The sequence below is a fragment of the Petaurus breviceps genome, unplaced genomic scaffold (assembly GCF_028583685.1).
Source record: "Petaurus breviceps papuanus isolate PSGF00001 unplaced genomic scaffold, PetGlider_PUasm1.0 90515, whole genome shotgun sequence".
Taxonomy (NCBI): domain Eukaryota; kingdom Metazoa; phylum Chordata; class Mammalia; order Diprotodontia; family Petauridae; genus Petaurus; species Petaurus breviceps.
In genome coordinates this window covers 2,392,697-2,399,037 of record NW_027187269.1, presented here as the reverse complement: position 1 = coordinate 2,399,037, position 6,341 = coordinate 2,392,697, and the positions used below count along the sequence as shown (strand labels likewise).

General features: G+C 39.2%; 1 protein-coding gene and 1 non-coding gene across 2 annotated transcripts in view; both read left to right on the top strand.

The window, feature by feature from the left end:
* Positions 1-6,341, top strand: part of FRMPD4 (FERM and PDZ domain containing 4) — a 302,625-nt gene that overhangs the window by 275,660 nt on the left and 20,624 nt on the right. The gene's annotated exons all lie outside the window — the stretch shown is intronic.
* Positions 4,193-4,379, top strand: LOC138142078 (U2 spliceosomal RNA). Its single transcript, XR_011163339.1, has one exon. It is a non-coding gene; the product is annotated as a U2 spliceosomal RNA (small nuclear RNA).

The window sequence follows — 6,341 nt, the reverse complement described above, 5'->3', positions numbered from 1 at the left end:
TCTCTCTCTCTCTCTCTCTCTCTCTCTCTCTCTCTCTCTCTCTCTCATTGTCTAGAAAATGAAGAGATTGGATTCAGACTTCAAAGATCACTTCCAGTTCTAAATCTATGATTTTGTTGTTTTGTTTCAGTCATGTCCAACTCTCCATGAATCCATTTAGGGTTTTCTTGGCAAGGTCTTTGAGTATTTTGCCATTTCCTTCTCCAGCTTATTTTACAGATGAGGAAACTGAGGCAAACTGGGTTAGGTGACTTGCCCAGGGTCACACAACTAGTAAGTGTCTGAGGCCAGATTTGAATTCAGGAAGATGAGTCTTCAAGTGGCCTTCCCAACAATTGCTCTTGCCTCTGTCCCTACCACCTCCCTGTGGCTCCCTCTCTCAATTGGAACTAGTAATCAGGTGGACAAAGAAAGGATAGGGATAGAATAGGGGATAAGAGGGGAATAGGGAACAGGAGAATGCAAGAGTTTTTCTGAGAGAAATTCTTTGGGTACAGTAGTAGTTTATTCTGGTCTGGCCCAAGGTATATATAAGGAAGGGAAGACAGAAGGAAGGAAATAAGCATTTGTTAAGTACTTACTATGTACCAGGCACTGCACTAATCACTGGACTATTATCTCATTGGATCCTCACAACCACCCTACTGCGGTTAGATGTAGATGGTATTATTATCTCCATTTTACAGTAGAAGGAATGGAGACAGGCAGAGGTTGAGACTTGCTCAGAACCATACAGCTAGTAAGTGTCTGAAGCTGGATCTGATCCCTACCCTGGGCCTATCACTCTATTAGCTGCTTATACAAGGTTAAATATACAAGACAAGATGGGCTTGTGGATAGAGAGCTGGTCTCAAATTCAGGAAGACCTGTTTCCAGGTCCCAAGTCTGACATATTCTTTTTTTTTTTTGGAGGAGAGAGCCAAGGTAATGGGGATTAAGTGACTTTCCCAAGGTCACATGGCTAGTAAGTGTGTCAAGTGTCTGAGGATGGATTTGAACTCAGATTCTCCTTACTCCAGGGTCAGTATTTTAGTCACTGTGCCACCTAGCTGCCCCTTCAGGTCTGACATATTCTGACTGTACCTGTGGCCAACCCATTTTTCTCCTTGGAGCTCTAGTCAATTCTCTAATGCTATAGATCACAGATCTACATGCTTTGCTAGATCCAATCCCCATCTCCATATGGGTTATAGCCAAAGCACTTGATGGTGTGTGCCTATGAGCTCTTGAATCAAGGCCGTTTTATAATATAAAAAGATTCTTCACCTCCATCTGAGGCTGTTGTTCAGTCACATCTGACTCTTCATGGCCTCATGTACATTGTCCATGGAGTTTTCTTGGCAAAGATATTGGAGTGTTTTTGCCATTTCCCTCTCTAGTGGATTAAGTCAACAGAAGTTAAGTGACTTGGCCAGGATCACACAGCTAGTAAGTGTCAGATAGCAGATTTGAACTCAGGTTCAAACTCCAGGCCCAGTATTCTATCCATTGAGCCACCTAGATGTCCTGTCTGAGGTATCTTCATAAAATAAAGATATTTTTAAAAATAATAATACCTACTATTTATATTTATATTTACTCCTAAGATGAATTAAATACTTTTAAGCCTTATTAAATGAAGTCAGACATGTAAACAAAATATGAGTGCCTTGAGAGCAGGGAATATTTTCAATTTTGTCTTCATCGTCCCAGAGCCACACTATAGCACCAGGCACATAAGAAGTGCCACTGTTGAATTGAATTGAATTGAAATGAATTGTTCCATACTAGGCAGTGGGAAAGATCTGACAGATAAGACTCCTGTTCTCATAGAATTTATATTCGGGTAGGGACATAAGACACAAGCATAGATCATTATAATACACATTGTAATGTGATAAGTACATTAGGGTAGGGTAGGGTAAAAGTTGAAGTATATTGCTATCAAAGTTATAATTACTTTATATGAAAGTTATCAAACAATTTATATTACTTCAAGGATCTTCCATTGTTAGGGGGCCATTCCTCTATGAATACAGATCACAATCCCTCTATTACTTAATATACAGTTTCCCTAGTTTCTGTGCATAAGAATGATCATCATTCAGTGTCCCCCTCTCTAGTTATAAGCCTCTCCAAACTTATTTATCCTCTCTCCCTCTCTCTTTGTCTCTCTCTCTCTCTGTCTCTCTCTCTGTCTCTCTCTCTTTCTCTCTCTCTGTCTCTCTCTGTCTCTCTCTCTCTGTCTCTCTCTCTCTCTGTCTCTCTCTGTCTCTCTCTCTCTCTGTCTCTCTCTCTCTCTCCCTCCATCTCTGTCTCTCTTTCCATACATACATCCATCACAGGGCCCACATTTTTGTTGTTCAGTCATTTCTGATATAGTCCAACTCTTTTTCTTGATAAAGATGCTGGAGTGGTTTGCCATTTCCTTCTCCAGATCATTTTACAGATGAGGAAACTGAGACAAACAGTGTGAAAGGACTTGCCCAGGGTCACACAACTAGGAAGTATGTGAGGCCAAAGTTGAACTCAGGAAGATGAGTCTTCCTGACTGTAAACCCAGCACTCTATTCACTGGACCACCTGTCAGTCCTCACAGGGCCTATACTTACATTCATATAGCACTTTATTTTTAAAAGACATTTTTACTCCCATTATCTTATGTAATACTCAAAAGAACCCTACAAAATTGGGTACATGTATTACTATCCTAATTTTATCCATATAAAATGATAAGACCATTAGAGATGCATTTCATCCAACCACATGTGTCTTATGGATAAAGAAACTGATGTGAAGTGATTTGGCCAAAGTCAGGAGTCATGTTAGTGACTAAACTTGATCTAGGCTGCAGGCAATTCTCTGGACTTACAATCCAATCATCTTTCTGCTCTCAATGGAACAAATCTTTGCTACCATTTTTAAAGCCAACAATCCTCAGGTGATGTCCCTCTTCCCACAGTCTTACCAATGAATATACCCATTTCAATGTAGACTAAAGACCAGGCAGAAACCACCAGCTGAATGGATACTAAACAGTTCTACAGCAATTAGGGCTATGGTGGTAGAGAACTAGGGTCCTGTTTCCTTCTAAGAAACAAAGGTTATCACAAAACCAGAATGGTTGTTATTGTTAAACCAAAATATGGTTGTGTTAAATGACTTCTTGCACATTGCAGAGAGTCTCCATTTTCCCCAGTTAGTACATGTTTCACTGAATCATCTAACTACCACTCATTAAGATGCATTATGGGAAGAAACAGTGTGACTAGAGAGGAAAATGGACATTGTCTAGGTTGAAAGACTATAGATTTAAGGCAGAAAGGGAACTCAAAGGCCATCTAGTTCAACCTTATTTTACAAATGAGGAAACTGAGGCCCAGAGAAGTTAAGTGACTTGACCAAGGTCACACAGTTAAATGTCCAAAAGAGGCAGATCCAACTCTATTTACACCACCACAAGCATGTTTGGTACAGAGAGACCAATACAAAGGCATCTAATAGTGTGGCCATAGATCAAACAAAAAAATATTTAAGGTACTGTGCAGAGGTAGCACAAATCAGACTGTTACTCCTTTTACTCAGCCAGTCAAACAGGCAGTTTTATAGAGAATTTCTACTCAGAAAGGTTGCTATGTCTGGGCACAAACTAGGGGTTCCCAGGCCTTGCTCTCAAGGACCTTCCACTCTAGCTGGAGATTCAAGGCATGCCTCCAAATGAGATTTAGAAGTGAAATAATAATAATAATAAGACTTGAATAGCAAATCAATAAACATGATGAGATGCTATGTGCCAAACGTACTGGCATAGAGAATGAGTACTATATGTTCCAAGGAAGAAGACAGTCAGGTAACTCTGAGAAAGAACTTGATCAGTGAAACAGGTAGAACAGTTTAGTTTAATGAACTATGAATCAGAATGCACGGAACCTGGCCCATTACCTGGCCCAAGATGTGTCAACTTGGACAAGTGAAATTATTCAACATTTATTTGGCACCTATTATATGCAAAGCAGAGGAGCACAATGAGACTTTAGAATAGGAAAGAACTTAAGTAATCATCTAATCTAATGCTCATTTCACAGATAAGAAAACCAAGGTTCAGATGAGGGTCAATGACTTGCCCAAGGTCACACATATAGTAGATTCCTAGAATCTCATTTGGAAGGGATCTCAGAGATTGTCTCATCCAGTCTTTACCTGAACAAGAATTACCACTTCTAGGCCTTTTGGCTAAAATCAAGTGTAGTATCTGTTCTTATCAGTTTAAAATGTGATACATCCTCTATCTGAGGACAACAGATTAAATGGATTTTGGGAACTATCTCTGCCTGCCCAACCTCCATCTTGGTAGAGGGCAAATGCAGCCTGCCATCTTTGTAAACGGATGTCTTCCCTTTTGTTTTAGCGATCCAATATCCGCTTCCTTAATCAACTCCAGAGAACAACCAAGTCACTAAATACATTTAAAAAAACAGAAAGTGGAAAAGGTTACAACAGAAGAGTTTGAGCAATTGATTAGAAGCAGTGGAAGGAAATGAATTTGTAGTAGGAAGACATAAAGGGGCACTTAAGTGGTGCAGTGAATGGAGCACCAGCCCTGGAATCAAGAAATCAAGATAACCTGAGTTCAACACACTTACTAGCTGTGTGAACTTGGGCAAGTCATTTAACCCCAATTGCCTTGCCTTCCCCCCTCCAAAACAAAAGAGTTATCTAAACAATCATTCAGGTTCTACAAGAGACTTGCAGTGATGAGGAATACACCACTTCTCAAAGCAGCCCATTCTAACTTTTAGACAGTTCTAATTACATGAATTATAGAAATATTTATTACTTTGGTTCTCAAATATTTATTAAGCACCTACTACATGCCAGACACTGTGCTAAGAACTGAAGATACAAAAAGAGTTCAACTTAGTTCCTGCTCCCAAGGAGCTCATACTTTAATTAGAGAGACAGCATGCAAACAGCTATGTACAAACAAGGATCAATTAGATATAATCAGCATAGGGAAGGTATGAGCATTAAAGGGAACTGAATGGAACCAGAATTTATTAGGAACACTATGTGTGACAAGCACCTACTATGTGTGCTAAGTACTTTACAAATATTATCTCATTTGATCTTCAAAACCCTGGAAGGTAGTTACTATTACTATCTTCACTTTATAATTGAGAAAACTGAGGCAGTCAACAATTAAGTGATTTGCTCAGGGTCACAGCTAGGAAGTGTATTAGGATGGATTTGAACTCAAGTCTTCATAAGTACAGGACCATTGTTCTATATACTGCACCATCTAGGTGCCTCTATTATAATCATTAATATTTATATTGTGCTTTAAGTTTTGCAAAACTCTTTACAAATAACATTGTTGTTGTTGTTGTTCAGTCATGTCTAACTCTTCATGACCCATGGATTATAGCACACCAATACTTTCTGTGGGGTTTTCTTAACAAAGATACTAGAGTGGTTTGCCATTTCCTTCTCTGGTGTTTTAAGTCAAAGAGAGAATAAGTGACTTGTGCAGGGTCACACAGTTATTAAGTGTCTGCATCCAGATTTGAACTCAGGTCTTCCTGCCTCCGACTTAGAGCTCTAACCCACTGGGCCATCTAGCTACCTCACTCACAAATATTAGCTTACCTTATCCTCACAGCTACTCTTAGAGATAAGTGTTATTATTGTTGCCCCCATTTTTCAGATGAGGAAAGTGAAACAAACAGAGGTTAAGTAACTTATCTAGCATCACACAAGTAGTAACTATCTAAGGACAGATTTTAACTCAGGCCGTCCTTGGTATAATATTAATACTCTATCCACTATACCATGTAGCTACCTAGGGATTGGGACACACTTGAAGAATGTAGGTAAGACTTTAGCTGAAAGGAAGCCAGGGAAGGCAGGTAGCAGAGGGAAAAGAGGAGGGAGTCCCAGGCATGGGGGGAAAACAAGTATATATATTTTTTAATTTTACTATTGCCTTTTGATTTTATCCCACAATTATTTCCCCTTAATTCTCCTCTTCTTGATTCTTCCTGGTTAACAAAAAAAAAACAACCTTAAGCAAAATCCAACCCACTCAACTACATCTGACAGTGAGTACCACATTCCATATCCATAATCCCCACCCCCCTACTGGAGGAGGAAGGTGTGCTTCCTTATTTTTCTAGGACTGAAATTATTCATTGTGATTCATCAGAGTTTGACTGATTTTTATTATTAGTATCTTTAATATGACCATGGTCAATGTGGATACTGTTCTCTTTACTCATCATCACTTCATACAAATCTTTTCATGTTTCTCTGGATTCTTAATCATCTTCATTTCTTTTGGCACTATAATATTTCGTTCAAGGCAA